This window comes from Emydura macquarii, unplaced genomic scaffold (assembly GCF_026122565.2).
Source record: "Emydura macquarii macquarii isolate MOO-44397 ecotype Brisbane River unplaced genomic scaffold, CSIRO-AGI_Emac_v2 contig_2422, whole genome shotgun sequence".
In the NCBI taxonomy this organism is placed as follows: domain Eukaryota; kingdom Metazoa; phylum Chordata; order Testudines; family Chelidae; genus Emydura; species Emydura macquarii.
The window spans coordinates 9,950,892-9,969,051 of NW_027132559.1; the positions used below are offsets into that span (position 1 = coordinate 9,950,892).

The 18,160-nt window shown below is 41.5% G+C and overlaps 1 protein-coding gene across 9 annotated transcripts in view; it reads right to left on the reverse strand.

Moving 5' to 3' along the window:
- RARB (retinoic acid receptor beta) overlaps window positions 1-18,160 on the reverse strand; it is a 483,315-nt gene that overhangs the window by 460,591 nt on the left and 4,564 nt on the right. For 7 of the 9 annotated variants that reach the window (XM_067561902.1, XM_067561899.1, XM_067561898.1 and 4 more), the window contains exon 2: window positions 6,865-6,945. The gene's annotated coding sequence lies outside the window, so the exon portion shown is untranslated. Of the gene's footprint in view, window positions 1-6,857; window positions 6,946-18,160 lie in introns of all 9 variants that reach the window. The other 2 variants (XM_067561904.1, XM_067561903.1) reach the window with 1 other exon arrangement.

The window sequence follows — 18,160 nt, forward strand, 5'->3', positions numbered from 1 at the left end:
AAAATGCATCATGGACCATGAAATCTGGTCTCCCCTGTGAAATCTGCCAGGAAAAGGCAAGGCTGGGAGCGCCCCAGCTGGGGTTCCTACCATGCGCCAGGCTCCAGTTGCTAGTCCTGGTGGGGTTGGGGAGGGATGGGATTTCTTCTTCTGCTGCAGGGGCCACTTTCAGGGCTGGGTCAGACCCACCTCCAGGAATCCACCCTGCCACCATCACTCCCCAACTGTACAGGGAGCAGCAGTGGAGTTTCTTACAGCCAAATCATTGTTCTTGATCTTAATCATTATCATCAGCTCCCTCTGCAGTTTGGAGGGCAACGCTACTCCCTGTCCCCTAAATTACACCCATGTTAAAAAGTAGAGGACATGTAAATATAAATATCTGAAGCCATGAAACTGATTATTTTTAAAATCCTATGACCGTGAAATTGACCAAAATGGACCATGAATTTGGTAGGACCCTACTCATAGGCAAGGTTTTCTAAACCTTTTACCATTTTTGTTGCTCTCTGGACTCGCTCCAATTTGTCCACATCTTTCCTAAAGCATGGTTCCCACAACTGGACACTGTACTCCAGCTGAAGCCTCACCAGTGGGACAATTACCTCCCGCATCTTATATAGGACACTCCTGTAAATGCAGCCCAGAATTATATTAGCCTTTTTTCACAACTGCATCATATTGCTGGCTCACATTGAACTGTGATGCACAATAAACTCCAGATTCTCTTCCACAGTACTACTTGCCAAGCCAGTTATTTCCCAAGCCATGTCCATTATAAAACAAAAAACAAAAAAAGTCAAAATAATTATAAAAATGAAATTATAGACACAATGATGAATGGAGTCAGGTGAAATGTTAAAAGATCTAGCACCATGCACAAAAATTATTGATATTTTTTCTGATTACTGCTTAGATGATCAGAATGTATTAGGTACTTGTTGCCTTTTTGCACCGTGTTTTATAAATGCTCCAGATCAGACACCCAATTTGGAAATCAATGCTTACTTCATCATTTTTCTCTGAAGGGTTCTATTATTCACAATTGATTTAACAGAAATGAAAGGCTTACCATTAACAAGGCCCAGCTGCTGACACTTCTTAAATGAATTATTGAACTTCTAAAAGTGAATTAACTTAAACATCATCAAGACTTACTGGTTGATGCTTCTCACACCAGAGCCACTGTATTTATAATTACAGAACCAAAACAATTGAAAGAGCTTCTTAGTCATCTCCCTCAGAGATTTACCATTTCCAGTAACTGAAAATGAATGAGAAGATTTTCAAAAGCAGAAATGGGAGCTAGGTGCTAAACTCCCACTGACTTCAAATGGATTTGAATGCCTAATTGCCCTTTGTGCCTCTTAAAAATCTCTCCTTTCATGCACAAAACATTCAAAGAGACATTGCATTTCAAATTCAGAAAAAAATGTTTATTTAATGGGGGTGCTATCTTTTATTAGGTAGCATGAGGTTTCTGAAATTGAAGATTTAAGTTCAAAAGAGGGTCAGAAAGTTTGCTAGTTATTTTCAAAATTCTTTTATAAATACAATGCACAGATCGCTGTTTTTTTGAACCATTAATACACTATATCATTAATATACTAATACATTAGTTAGAAAATATTAGACGAAAATATGACTAGCAAATGCAAAAATCCCATGCATGTAGAAACTATAATCAATAGATGGAACTTGCCATCTGAGCTAACAGGACATCTGCTCAGAAAACGCATTCACCATGCTCATTATCCAGTCTAACAAAGATTATAATCATTGCCACAAGGTGAAGTTTGGTTCCTAAGAAAGGACATGAAGTACCTTTTTTTTTTTTAATTTGAGTCATTCCACCAGGTTACATCACTCTTATTAGTGATCGCAGCAGAGGGACCAAGTAGTAAGCAGATATGGAGAAAGGTGGTCCCTCCAGATCAGCAAAAGAAAGCATGCACTGACCCTGCCTCTGATGTAGCTGTTTTATGAATAAAACGACTCCAGGGATACCAGTTCAGCAACTGTTGGCTGAGCCTGCCAGTGTATTCAAGCATCTCGACACTGGGAAGTGATTTAAGGACCGAGTAAAAGCCATAATTGCTAAGCAAGTAAGTAAAATCCATTTGTTCATGTTTGAACATGGGTGACATCATCGTAGAATTTTCAGAAGTCTTCTTGATCCATTGCTAGCTTCGAGCACTCAGCAGCTGACCTCCCAGTGATCTGCCACACACCAGCTATCCATCTCCTCAGTGGCTGCCACTACTATGATGATCCACCATCATTCCTTCCATGATAACTTTCTCAAGGTTATCTCCCTCTCTACAACTGATGTGACCTAAGTACATAAATTTATGCCTGTTGATTTCCGACATCAGGGTCTGCATCTCTCCAGGCACCAAAAGCAGTCTGCATCTCAGGGTCTTACTCGAACACTCACTACTGTACACACTCACAAAGCATTCTTTCACTTACATCTAGAAAGGAGACCGCAAATTTTCCTACCAAATGCAGAATCCACTTTGATCATACATGCCTTTGTATAATTTCTCAAATCTCCCCTAAGGAGATGAGAACCAAGGATTTTTCCCCTGGGCTAATTAGAAAATGCCAGATTTACAGTTGCCTGTGCAATCTTAATTCTGCCCCTTTATGAAACCATCCTGTGCAATGAATGCAGTAGGAGTCATGTGGAAACAACAGCGTGGGCTTACATAATTAAGAAGACTGCATCATAATGCATATGGAAGCAGAGGTTGTACAGGCCAGCACAAATCTGACATTTCTTACCTATTGAGTGCTTGACTTTGCAACCTAAACAATGTTTTTAAAATATAGTTTTTTATGTTATTTCCTAGATTGTTTCACAAAACATGGTAAATACAAACTCTAGTATATACAACTGTGACAATCCTCTGCTCCCCCTTTCCTAATTGCACATCATCACCAGCCTTTGAATCCCCAACACTGTTGCACAGATAGGTACCACACTAGCAACATCAGATACCAGCAGGAGAAGGCCGTTTACCAGAGTGAAAGATAAGTTGCTGGGTTCAGGTGCTAGGGTGGGCAGTGGTTGGTGAAACTCAGAGCAACCCACATCTGTTTCTCAAGGCACCACCCCAAGTTCCCAGGTGTGGGGTGGTGCCTTGGGAGGGAGGGGTTGTAAATGGGTCCATATGCTTGATCCAAGGCTTACAAGGAGAGAGGGGCAATATGGAGCCCACTACACCTGGTACAGTATCTGCTATTTTAGCAGCCGTGTGATCTCAGCTTTGGAATAGTCCGTGACTTTGATAGGCTGCCAAAATTTGCCTGAAGAACACAAGTGAAAGGAAAAAAAATGGTGATTTTTAACTCTTTATACCTTAGCCAAATCTCAGTGGAATTTCATTGGACAAAGAAAAGGCATTTCTCCAGCCAGAGATTTGCCCTGCCAAATATCAAGAACTACTGCAAACAATGAAGGGATGAGACCTGATCAAAGAAAAGATCTCAAGAATCCTCCATAACAGAAAGGGTTAGGAAATCTAAATATAGGAGTCGCTAACAGCTTCCTTCATATTTAATATAGCTGTACTGAACCATGTACATCTATGGACAATGGCCCAGATCCTCAAGGTATTTGATTTTGACTTCAATGGGAGTTAAGTGCCTAAATGTCGTTGAGGATCTGGCCCAACATCACTTGAATTCAAGAAGTATGTTATTGTAATTCTAATGATGAAATTTTCCTTTAGCCTATTTATTGTTTTACAGCTGTTGGCTGTAACAAAAACAAAAAACCAAGCATTGTAGAGTGGGTTATATTACTTAGGATTCTTGAGAATTTGGATCCAGTGTGTTACAGCTCACTGACCATGTATGAGGATCCAGCTAAGCTTATTTGTAATATGTGATTCTAAACGGCAAGGTGACCACACAAGATGAATAAATGTCTCTTCAACAAATGCAGCACCGATTTTATTTTAACCTTTTATCAATGCCAGAGAGTTCAACAGTTTGTGAGAAAACAGGAAGCTGAAAAAAGGATAATTGTCTTCTGACCAGACTCAGAGTTTTAATTTAATAGATGAATCTTGTGAGTGCAATTATAAATCATCAAAATGAGCTTAACATATGTTGATATGTTATGACTAGATTCAATAAAAACATTTCCAGTTTTCCCACTGCAAAAATCTGTGCATAACCCGACAAGCCTTAAAAACAAATCTGTTTTGGCTTTTAAATGGGCTTTCGTCTCATAACTAGAGGGTTTTTTTTATTCCAGCCTTTTGTAATTAATGTGCACTAATAGAAAATCCTAAAAATAAAGCTCAAACAGAGCCCCATGCATTCCATGATTCTACAGCTGTGGAATTCATCTCTTGCTACTAAATACAAGCTATCATACTTTGACTATGAAAATTAGAAAGTTTTGTGATTCTAGCACTTAGGGTTGTGCAAATAGCCTGGAAAATAAGAACCGAGCATACAAGGATTCAGTGTTGGCTCCCTGAGTTTGCAGAAAGCCTAACAAAGTAACTCATAGGCATGACCTGCCCCCTTCATTACAAAGGGATATTAACTATGAAACCTAAAGATGGCCATTAAATATCAAGATGGGGGAGGCAATATCTTTTATTGGACCAACTTCTGTTGGTGGAAGAGACAAGCTTTCAAGCTACACAGAGCTCTTTTTCAGGTTTGGACAAAATTTTCCAGACCTAAAGAGCTCTGTGCACCTCAAAAGCTTGATTTCCACCATAAGAAGTTGGTCCAATAAAATATATCACTCACCCCCATCTTGTCTCGCTCATATCTTGGGACTGAAATGATTATAACACTACTCCAAACATTAAATTAGTTAACACATAATGTCCACATAATGTGCCTCTCCAGCTGCCAAGCCTCCAACTTCCACCCTTGATACCTGCTACAGTGCAGTAAGGCATTCTTCATAATGGATTCCGTGGCATACTCAAATTGTGGGTACAGTGGAAAATAAAATGAATTGAATATAAAAAATGACTCTCCAGCTATGTTGCTGACTGTATTATTCAGTTTCAGATTTAATTTAATAAAGCCTTCATTTTTAAATGTCACTGAAGCTGCCACAGAATTTCTAGCAGGGATCTTTCAGAATTTAGGTCCAAAACATGCCATAGAGTACATGGGCCTTCTTTATCTATATCATCAAATAACATTTTTTTCACTGTGGAAATAACATCACAGATGCTTCAGGAAGACTCAGTTTTGAAAGCCAGAGGTCTATTTCCACCCATATGTTATTTGCTCTAACAGAAAAAAGGAGGCATGTAAAACTACTTTGTTTTTACTTAAGTTAAATCATGCCCTTACAGGACACGCTTATGTGGAAGAAAGGAAGACATGCAACTAGCACTTGAGACACATTGCTAGTGCAAAGCTGCCAAAAACACAGAGCAGGGAGCATGTTTAGGCTCTCATGAGCAGGATCAGCAAGCACTCCTTAACCACAGCCAGCTGGCACTTCCTGCTGAATGCACAACACTCATTAGGCAGCCTGGAGCACTGGACGTACCTCTCAACCCTAGACCAGTGTTTCTCAATTGGTGTTCCGCGGAACCCTGGGGTTCCGTGGGAACACTGTTAGGGTTCCGAGAGCAGCTGCTCTCCACGCCGCCGAAAAAGGAAGATGTCTCGGATTTTCCAGTGGAGGGTATTCAGTGTAAGTGTAATTTAAGTAAGAAATGCTGACCTTTGCTTATTTTGACATTTGAAGACTGTTAAGAGTTTGGGGGGTTCCACAATTATTTATGGAGTTCAAAAGGGTTCCGTGGCCAAATTTAATTGAGAAACACTGCCCTAGACCATGCTCCCATGGGGGATGTGTGTCCAAGCTAACACATTAGCCAAGCCTGCCTCCCAGATCCAAGAAATCCTGCCCGCCTTCCGACGGAAGGCAGAGGAGGCTCCCTAGTCTCTTCTTTCCACCAAGCATCACAACACCAACGCAGAATTGAGATCTTTGGGGCAAATCATGTTCTGTCCCTACCCATAACTGCACTGTCAGGCAAGTCTCAAGGAGCAGCAGAACTACAATTCCATTGCACGCAGACAATCCACAAAAAAGGAGCCTCCCCAACTCCTGCCCGCCATGAAGATTCATGGATGGGGAATAGGAGTGGCAGAGATGGTGGCCAGTGGGTCTACAAACCACTCTGTTTCACTATGTAAAACTCATGAGTAGAGGGTAAGAGAGAACCACAGCCACTGCTACAGCTCAGAGTCTGTGGAGAGAGCTATAGAGCAGCTGACTGTTCTGTGCACTGGATCTGGTCTGAGGTGAGAGGAGGTTTCCATCCCCCCAACCATTATGCAAGTCCCCTGGATTTTGCACAGATGATGGGAAGTTGCCCTTAGTGTGCAATAGGAAATAGGAGTGCTTGTTAATTCCTATATTCAGAAATGTTTCTCATATTTCCAGTGACATTACCAGTTACTAAATGTGTAGCTATTTCAACCTTACTTTTATCTGTAGGGAAAAAACACACTCTTTTATCAACATACAGTGCAACTATTTCCTATTGATTTTCAAAGTAAAATATTTAAAAGGAAATAAAAACCAACAGTGAGGCACTTTTTGCTTTTAGAGACCTCAGCTGATGCAGTTTGCATTGGTGTTTTCCCTATACAGTGTTATTTTCGTTAACTTTTTGCTGCCTCTTCAAAATGGATCCATTCCTTTAGATTTCCATGTCTTTCTTGGTGGCAGTCTACTGTCATGAACCGAATGGCTCTGCAGGAGGAAATGTACCAAGGGTTGCCTTGCAGAGAGCATGACACCAATTACAACTGTAATTCTTTCCAGGGGATTTTGAAAATAAACCCTAACTTACTTCTTACCTGTACCTTCACACCAGGGAACTGGACGCTGGGGAAGTTAACTCTGGTGTTACCTTCTTGTACCCGGGAGAGTTTAAAATCCTGGAAAAGGAAAGAACTGTTAGAGTACAACTCCAACATAATATGGCAGAGATTTTAATAACTTCCAACACATCTATAGTAAAAGCAAATGAAGAGCTCAATGTTACCCTTTTGCTCCACTCCTTCCTGACCCCGCAGAATACCCTCTGCAGGTGCTCCAGGCAATTCCGCCTTCACAGCTTTGGAGGGAGCAAGCAAGAGGAAAGCTGCTGGATGCAGCATCATCCGCTGTTAACCCCACAGGAAATCTTAGCACACGTTAATGATCATCAAAATCCACATTAACACATGCTGGTTTTCTCACAGCCAAAGTGGGGTTTCAAGGTACCTGTCAGTAAAATTGAGAATACAAAAGAATTTCGCCTTTTAAAAAATGAAGTTAAACAATGTAAATGAATCCACTGCACTTTTATTGACTCAGCTGACAGACTGATCAAGTTGGCTAAAAGTAAATAAAACTGTAAATTTTCCCCTCTTTAGTCTCCAACACCTGTCTATGCCAGCATCCTCAAGCACCTGCCTTAGCTCAGTCAGACTTTACTAGTCATTCAGTAATTACATCCACAAATGCTATTTGTATCTCTTATCTTTAAATAGGTTTTTCTGAGATACTATGAGTGTTGAACAAACAAAGTGCTCCGCTACCCCACCTCTTGAGACAGACTAGATTGCTTTGATAACACTTTTCTATTGACATACCACAAAACATGCCAGGAAATACACCAAGTCACTGATATTCTATTTACTAATATCAACAAGGCACCAGGTTCAATAAGCCAGCAAAGAAACAGTAACCTAGAAGGATTCTCATGAAACCACAAACCTGGCTCAGTGCTGCCAACTCCCACGATTTTATTATAAATCTAGCAATATTCGGTGTTTCTCTTAAAGCCACAGCTCCTCAAGTTTTGTAATTACAAGGAAACCTCTGCTTTCATTTAAAAAAACAAAAAACAAAAAACCAGTACATTTCTAGCCCTGTTATTGTGCAGAAAAACTTGAAAAAGTGACTCAAGAGTAACCCAAAGGCTCAAAACCCAGAAAGCAACTAAAAAGAACTCACATTTGTTTAATTTTGTGATTTTTACACCAGCCTCATGATTTTGAACATCTGGGGTTGACAATGCTCTACAACAAGTATGGTTAAGGATAATGATAATTTTAAAGAAGCACAGCTCATTGTAAGGGGCAGTATAGAGCTTCAGCCTCAGCCTCCTCCCCCCCCGGGAGCACTAAGAGTCAGTTTTCCTTCAGGAACTACCCATGCACATAGAAAGAGTGTGCCCACTACTACAACCCAGTATGAGGTGTGTTATGTTAAATCCTTGGAAAGTACTTGTATTCAGAGAGAAATCAGCACGGAACACAGAGATACAAACCCATGAAAAGTCTTTATTGAACTACACTAAAACCAGCCAGGACTGGCTAAGCTATCCCCTAATAAACTAACTCTATTGCTATGGCAACAAGCTAAGCTCTGTTGCTACGGCAACCTAGGCAATAACAAAATACATAACATATTCCTCCCCCCCTTAATGAAAACACCCATTTAACAGAACAATCACTAAACTAGGGAATGCCTCAGTTCCCAGCTAAACCTCAGTGATTATTCTGCCCCGTAACGTGGGTTTGGCCTATCTAAAGATCCAGCCGTTGAGGAGGCCTTCTCTCTCTAGGTGGATTACAGTGGGACTTCTGGTGTTATTGGTGCGGGTCTAACGATGGGCTCAGGACTCGTAGCTTGAACAGGTGAGGATGTTGTATCTGCTTGAAGAGGGGTTGTATCTGCTGCAGAGGTGGATGGAGAAGGGGAGTCAAGAACGGGTGACTCTTGACTCTATGATATCTAACCTGTAATAGTGAGGTCAGGCAGTTCAACTGGAGAAGTGTCCTGGGGACATGTATGACCTGGCAACAACTGATCTACATGCTGCAGCCAGATGAGACAGACAGTCCAGTTGTCTGGACAGTGTAGGAAACAGGTCCTTTTTGGGCGATGACTGTAGCAGGACCCATTTAGCTCCAGATGCATAGTTCCGAGATAGGACAGGCTGTCCAGGACTAAAGATCTGGTTTATTGCTCTGGGTGCACATCTGATGACTTGGTTTTGCTGTTGACATTGCACAACTTGTCATGCTTTGGCAGGTTTCAGCAGATCAAAGCAAGTGCGCAGCTGTTGTCCCATCATTAGAAAGGCCAGGGACTCTTTGGTTATAGCATAAGGTATGTTTCTGTAGGATAGTAAGAAGGTGTCCAGATGCTTTTGAATGGACGAATGTCCCCTTACAGATATTAAAGCTTGTTTCATGGTCTGCACAAACCTTTCAGCTAATCCATTGGTGGATGGATGATACGGTGCTGAAGTGATGTGACGTATCCCATTTGCTTTCATAAAATTTTCAAACTCCTGAGAGTCGAACTGCGGTCCATTGTCACTCACAAGTTGTTCTGGCAGACCGAAATGACTAAAGATTTCATGCAGTTTCTGGATAGTACTTTCAGCAATAGTGGATGGCATTACCATTTAGAGTGGGTGTCTACAACAACCAGGAACATGCTACCTTCAAATGGGCCAGCAAAATCAACATGAATACGCTGCCACGGGTTTTCAGGCCAGTCCCATGGGTGTAGGGGCACCAACTGAGGCATGTTCCTCACACTCTGACATGAAGTTCAAGCTCATGTTTTCTCTTCAGGCCAGGCCACCAAAAGTAGCTTCATGCAATTACTTTCATGCGCACTATTCCACAGTGACCTGAACGTAGCTATTCTAAAATCTGTGATCTCAGTAGTGGTGGAATAATGACGTGCATTCCCCACAACAAGCAACCAGAATGGATTGATAACTCCATTCTCCTGGACATGTAGGGAAGAAGGTCAGGTGAGTCCTGAGAGTCCTTTAGAGATGTTCCATGCATCACTAGGTCCATAACTTGGGATAGTAATGGGTCAACGCAAGCTGCCTTCTTTACTTGAGTAGCAGTGATGGGTGTGTTCTCTACCTGTTCAAAGTAGAAGATTTCTTTCTGGCCAATATCTTGATGTATAACTGGTAAAGGCAGGTTTGAGAGACCAGCTGCATTGCAGTGCAGAGTGGATTTCTGATACTTGATCTCGTGTGTGTGTGTGCGGAAAGCAACAATGCCCATCGTTGCATACGACTAGCAACCAATGGTGGAATGCCTGTGCATGGTCCAAAAATTGATATTAGAGGTTGATGGTCGGTGAGCAGTGTGAACTTCCATCCAAACAGGTACTGGTGAAATTTCCAAATTCCGAAAACAATTCCCAGTGCTTCACGTTCGATTTGGGCATAGTTAGTTTCTGCTTTGCTTAAGGTGCGTGAGGCAAAAGCAATGGGTCTCTCCTCTCCCGAAGGCATAATGTGTGATACAACCACACCCACTCCATAAGGGGAGGCATCGCAGGCCAACTGTAGAGGTAAGAACAGATCAAAATGCATCAGAACCTCTGAATTTAGCAATGCGCATTTAGCCTTGTTAAATGCAACATCACAGGCTTCAGTCCATTTCCAGACCTTGTTCTGGCTAAAGAGTTCATGCTGTGGTTTAGTAGTGTTGCTAACTGTGGAATAAACTTTCCATAATAGTTCAATAGCCCTAAAAAAGAGCAAAGTTGGCTTACGTTTTGAGGAGGTGGAGCTTCCACAATAGCCTTGACTTTTGCAGGAGTCTTACGAAGGCCAGTAGCATCTATGATATGTCCCAAATCTTCAGCAGAGGGCTGGAAGAATTCACGTGTGTCTTTGCAGACTTGTAGGCCATACTTCTCCAGTCTTCGTAGGGTAGCCTTCAGGTAATCTTAAGGTAATCCTCCTCATTCTTGCCAGTGACCAGGATGTCATCAAGATAGCACTGGACTCCTGGCAAGCCACTCGAGATCTGGTCTATAGTCCTCTGGAACAAAGCTGGAACAGATGTTATTCCGAAAGGAAAGCAACAGTATCATGACACACAAAGGGCTGTACCGATAGTCAACAGCTCTTGAGCTTCTCATCGACATGCATCTGTAAAAACACTTGACTCAGATCAATCTTGCTGAACTTTTGTCCACCAGCCAAGCCAATGAAGAGGTCATCAGTGGGGGGAAGAGGGTAGTGCTCTGCACACAACACTGGGTTAACAGTGACCTTAAAATCCCCACAAATCCAAATGGAGCCATCTTTCTTCAATACTGGAACGACTGGGGTTGCCCATTGGCTGTGGGTAACTGGTATCAGGACTCCATTTTTGATCAGGCGCTCCAAGTCTACTTCAACTTTTGGTCTAATGGAATATGGCACAGTTCTGGCTTTCAGACATTTTGGTTGGCTGTCCGGCTTAATGTTCAATTTCACAGTCAATTTCATACATCCCAGGTCCTCTCAAAAAACAGCAGCATGTTCCTTAATACAGCTGTCAGACCTTGTTTCTTCTTTGGTCATCCTGTGCACTTCTGCCCAGTTCAGGTGGATCTTCCTAAGCCATGACCTCCCCATTAGGGCTGGGTAATTGCCTTCCACCACAAACAGTGGCAATTTAGCAGTCTGTCCATTGAGCTGCACCTTAACATCAGTAGTGCCCAACATGGATACAACTTCTCCAGTATACATCTTCAGAGCAATTTTTGTCGGCGTAAGCGGGAGATGCTTCAGCTTCTCCTTATACACAGTGTCTGAGACCAGCAAAACTGCTGCGCCAGTGTCCAGTTCCATGCATTTACCTTCGAACAGCAGGGTTACCTGGTATTCATGTGAGCCAACTGCCATGGACAAGACATGGAGTGGCATTTCTTCTTCTGACTGGGTGTCACTTTGATCATCCTGAGTCTGCTCTACCACGTGCAGATTTTCCTTTTTGGTCCGCCAGAGAGCAGGCCTCTTTTTCTCCAGTTTGCCTGTTCTGTTTGACTCTTCTTTCTTTTGTTTGCAGGCACACTCAATGTGTCCCTTTTTGCCACACTGTCGACCCACTACATCTTTACACCAGCATTCCGATGCATGGTGACCCAGCATTCCACAGCGGTAATATTCCCAGCTCCCCACTGTCTTGTGGGTACGTACTTGTGACACCTTATGCACTCTGGTTGATGTACTGAACTGTTGGGCTTCCTTTGTAGCCAGCTCCATAGAGATTGTAATTTCAATGGCTTTCTGCCAGGTGAGCTGGGCCTCTGTCAATAGGCACTTCTGTACTGCTTCATTGTGCAGACGACACACTAACCTATTACGGAGGGTGTCATTTAACACATCATTAAATTCACAGAGCTCGGCAAGCTTCTTCAGAGCTGCTATAAATTGCACAATTGTTTCACCTTCTTCTTGATTCCTTTTGTGGAACCTAAATCTCTCTGCAATTATCAGCGGTTTTGGAAAAAAATATGTCTCCAGGATTTTCACAATGTCACTGTAAGATTTTGTCTCTGGCTTATCAGGGTTTTAATGTGTTCAATAAAATATAGGTTTTAGCTCCTACAACACTTAAGAAAATGGGCACCTTCTTTAAATCTGTAATTTCATTTGCAATAACGAAAAGTTGAAAACGCTCAGTATATGAGTTCTAATTCTCTAGAGTCTCATCAAAAGATCCGAGGGGCCCCCCGTAAGTGTAGCCATTGCTGCCCTCTCTTTTTTTTTTCTTCCTTTCTCTTGTCTTTTAGTGTCTTTTATTCATGTGTGTGTTTGGGGTCCTTCACACACAATTGCTGGTGATTTCCATTCACTAGCACTGCTTTTGTTCCTTCCCAGATCCCAGTCAGTCTGCTTCACTTCGGTCAGAACAAAGCAGAGCCTGTTTTAGTTTCAGTTTGAACCGTCAGTGTAAACAGCCCAGCCCCCAAAACAGCAAAAAGGGTTTTTTTTTACATTGATTTTTACTTTTGCCCATGCAGCACAGGTCGATCCCATCTTCCGTCGTCACTTTTGATATGTTAAATCCTTGGAAAGTACTTGTATTCAGAGAGAAATCAGCATGGAACACAAAGATGCTAACCCATGAAAAGTCTTCATTGAACTACACTAAAACCAGCCAGGACTGGCTGAGCTATCCCCTAATAGTCTAACTCTATTGCTACGGCAACCTAGGCAATAAGGCAAGACACAAAATACACAACAGGGTGCAGCCTGTTCCCCTTTATATACCAGTCCCATTCAATAAGTCAGTGCAGGAGGGCAGAAGCTGAAGCTTCTGCATCCCCCAGAGTCAGGAGCATGCAGAGGAACAAAAATTTGGCTGCTTTTGGAGGGGCACAAAGTGCCCCCTGCAGCCAGAGGAGCTGGCTCTCCCTGCCCCACCGTTCTGTACCCCCCTTGTTTGCCCCCCCTTGTGCATGCCCCTGCCCAGAGTGAAGTCTAGCTCTTATGAAGGCCATGTAAAGGAAGGAACGGGTGTTGGAAAGAATCCTTGAGCCTCTCCCTGGGCCCAGTGTACACTCTCAGGAAGGCCAGGCAGGATCTGGGCCATAGATAATGAGGAACTCTGCACAGAAGATTTACCAGCTAGAATGACAGCCTCTTCTGAACGGCATCTCTTTACAATGTGATCAGGCAACAGTGACAGCTTCCTTTGTCACTCGGTATTTCTGAAAAGCTGAGCTGGATTCCCAACCTAACTTACTTAACCTATGTTTCAGTAATTCTGTACAGTATCACATAGTGCATATACTAAAAAGTGTAATATTCTTTGATTGCAGATGCATTTCCCCCCCTTTACACTATTTTACATTGAATTAAATGGGAAGACTAAGAAAAATCACACTCATTGTCCAGGAACATTGTATATTGCCCTGCGTTGCAGAATCTTTGGAGAATGGACCATACATGCAGTAAATACTCCCTCAATGATCCACATACTTTTTTGTATGACTATAATACTGTTCATTATTCTTACTGCTTATCAGCTATTTGGTCATCATCTCTAACTCATGAAGACATACAATAGCCAAACATATGGACATTTAACTTCCAGTGAAGCCAGTGGGCGCCCCATAAAAGCATTCAAGGCAAGAAACTTTGTACATAAGCACAGATCTCTCCGGGACAGTATTTTTAAAACTGAAGTGAAGAAGTAAAGAAACACGCAGACTCAAAAGAAAATTAATATGGTTTTGAATGTTGCCATACAACTTCCTGCATTTGACCTCAAAAAATAAAAGACATATGATCTGTAACCTCCTCTGACTTTTCTTTGATCTCTGGATGGAAAACCTAAAAAGCAGATTTTCTTATTAACTGCTGCTGGGTTTTTTAGTTTGTTTAATTAAACTCCCAAATAATCTCTAATGTTATAACATCTATCTATCTATATATTATATATATATATATATATACACACACATACACACACACATATACACACATATACACACACACACACACACACACTATGGGCTAGATCATACCCTCCTGCAGGAAAACAAATGGAAGTTTCTAAGGTATTGTGATATCAAGGAATGGGTTGAACTATATTCTGATAAAGTAGATAGTGGCCTCTACAAGTCAACTGAATAGACAGAGAACTGCAGGGACTCTAGAGACAAGACAAACCTGTGCATCTGTTGGGAAGGAGGGAGAACAAAGGGAGGTGGATTAGATATGGGAAAAGAGGAAGGTTCCAGGGCATATACCTCGGAGAAGCAGCAGAGCCTCATACTTAGCAGTACAAGACAGAGTAACCTCACTCTGTCTGTGAGATACAGGGGAGCTGTGAAACAAGGCTTTACATGACACTTCATGTATGAACCCTGATTTTATCAGCGTTAATGTACACATTTATTTGTAGCCTGTTTTCCCCTATTTCGCTGGGGATTGCTCCTGCAGGGAGTAGTTCTGTCGCATCTAGCCAGCCAATGCCCCAAAACCTGAGGAATCACAACTGCATGGAGTTTGCACACAGGGCCTTCTGCAGGGTCTGAAGAAGGGGTATTCTGTTATTTAAGTTCTACACCTCTTTCTATAACAGATGTAGGATTCCACCAAATAGTGGAAGAGGTAATACACACACACACATATGTATGTCTACATCTAGAATACACAGTGTAGATATAGACACAGATAAAATCTCTGCGTATTACAGACACATACAACTTTGACAAAGAAATCTTGAGCAATGTAACAAAATATTTAGATGCCAATTATATTGTATATGCAGTGAAAATATGAAAAACAGAACTTACTGCATGTATATAGCTCTTCCAGTGCCACCAAAAGCTAAAGATTCTCTACTCCAGTCTGACATTTTTACTTCTTCACGTCTTTTTCTTTCTTCTCTTTTCTCTGCCCATTCCATTCATTTTTTGCCATTCACTATCATCGAAAGCTAACTCTAATGGGCCAATTTAATTCACAGAACAGTAACCAGGCACTTCATATTGATATTACATGTACAACTGAAATAGCCAAAACCAGCAAGTGAAAAAAAAATAAAGACACTGAATTAATAAATACTTTTCATATGTGACTTTAATATTGACATACGCTGAATTATATCCAAGTTATTTTAATTTTGTCTGGAAGCAGCCAGTAGAGCCTAGTCTGATTTATAACTTTATTTCCATGGACGTATAGACACTTAGTAAATTAGGTCATAACCATTTACCTGTGAAGGAAACTTTCAATTAAATGAACCTGTGGGGCCAAAGAATAGATTTTGGCTCCTACCCTGCAAAAGGTACAAACGTGCTTTACCACTGTGAGTAGTCACATTGTCTTCAATGGGACACAAAGCTCATAGCTTTGCAGAACTGGGCCCTGAGATAGTATGTTTCTGGCCTGGTTTGTTTATGCAACAATAGAAACAAACTTTTAAATTTACATATTTTCTTCATACATAATTTGAAAATATTTATATATTATGTAATTTTTCTAGACACTATGGACATTACTGTGTAACTCTGGAGAACACTGGGTTATACAATCTACTTGGAAAATATACAGCTTGATCAAGACACTGAAATTTGAGTACGAATGTTGTACACTAATGCCATACTCATTTATTAAAAACCAGAAAAAAATATAAATTCATGATGCATGGGTCACTATTAAACTCATTGCAACATAATTCAAAGAAGACGTCAATGGTACAGAAAATTTAACTTGATTTAGAAAACAAGACTGATAACCACAGACAAAACTATTACTTCAACAACCAAATTATTTATCAGAGATAAAGTTCTTTTTGTTTTCATTAATATTTGTTGCTTCAAAACAATAAATGTCATGTTGCTTTATATATTCTACAAACATTCTACCCTTTCCTGTATTTCACAACCATTTGGCTTGTTTCCAGTATATCTCATTCTTTCTTTTTATTTCTGTATCTGTTAACATTATTCAATGTTTTTTCCAGTTTGCTTATCTACCTTGAATATTAGGTTCACTGTGGATTGTAATGAATAAAAATGTAAGTGTCTCTTCAGTTTCTAAAGGGTTCCAAATACTGGAGCAAAGTGAATATTGCACATTGCTCTGAAGGAAAGAGATTATTTCATTGACACTTTGCTAACACCTTGGGACTGCTAAGTATTGCCTTCCATAGCAGAGAATGTTTAATTAGAACATTTAACAAAGAAACAACAAACAATTGAAATTAAACTGTGACCTTTTCCCAATTTCAAATATAAGTTTAAATAATACTCTTTGTTTTCATACAAGGCATATACATGTATTTTACTATAATAATTCAATTGTTTTGTGATTGGGCAGTGGTTCCCAACCTTTTTGGCTTAAGGGCCACAGATATCATTTTTGCAATCCTGAAGAGACACCAGTCTGCACCAGCAGCCAAGACTGCCTGGCTCCTTGTTGATCTCCCCTCCTCCTGGCTGCAGCAGGGAAACCGCACTTGTCCTGTAGCCCCATCCACTTCACCTGGGTCCTTAGACAGTGGCTCCCTTCTGCAGCCACTGCCAGGGGGACAGGAGATCAGTGATCCCTTCCCTCTGGCTCCAGCAGAGACACCAGCACCTAGAGACCCAGGCATAGCACTTTGCTCTCTGTTGGAGCCAGGGAAGGGAAATGCTGATCTCCCCTCCCTCTGGCTCTAGCAGGGACCCAAGCGCCTATGGACCCAGACGGAGCACTTTGCCATGCTCCCTGCTATAGCTGGAGGAGGTAAGCACTGATCTCCCATCCCCTTGGCTGCACCAAAGAGCTTGCACCGTCTTTCAGCCCCACAGCAACGCACTCTGCCTTGGTCCTTAGGCAGCAGCTCCCTATGCAGCCAGCAAGAGGGGAGCAGTGGGCCACTTTGAAAGCCACTGCGGGCCGCAGGTTGGGAACCACTGCATTAGGGCATTCAGATTTATCCTGTCTCAATACAAAAACAAGGGGACATTCAATGAAACTGAAAGTCAAGAAATTTAACACAGGTAAGTAATTTATGGAACCCATTGTCCCAAGAGACCAAGAGCTTACTGAGATTCAGAAAAGGAGTAAGACATTACAGAGCTAATGTGAACAAAGATTCTTTTAGAAGGGAAGTAAACCTTCATGCTTCAAGGCATAAGCTAGCTACCCCCTGACAGGGGCTACAAAGAAACTTCTCCTATGCTCAAATTATTCCATAACAGTCCACTACAGGACACCTTCCTGTGATAGAGAGAGGATACTGAACTAGATAACCACCTGGTCTGATTCACTAAGGCATTTCCCATGAACCACATGTGAAACTGGCAGCATTTTAATTCTTTAGGGTATAATTCTCCAGGTGTAAATGGAGTGTAAGGCAGTGAAGAATTAGACATGCATAATCTAGGAAATATTGATATTTCAAAGAAGAAATGTAAATACTTCTATGGGCCTGACTCATTACTGTATTATTCCCATTTTACACTGGTTTGAATCCATGGAAATCAAGAGTGACACCAGTAGACAGATTGCTGTTGTAGCCATGTTGGTCCCAGGATATTAGAGAGAGAATCTACAATGATCAACACCCCACACAACACACCTTTCAAAATCCATTACTCATGCCCATCACAATATGTGGTATACCTCATTCAGAGCCCTAAATGTCCCCATAACAACTATATGGGTGAAATCAGACAATCGTTGCACTCTCAAACTCAACACCATATCACCTATGGGTAAACTCTTTTCACAAAGCAATCACCCCATATCTGACCTCTCAGTCCTCATCCTCAAACATTTATTACAATAATCTATAACTTAACAACTCCCCCCACCTCAATGACTGGAGAGGTGTTAACAGGCCACTT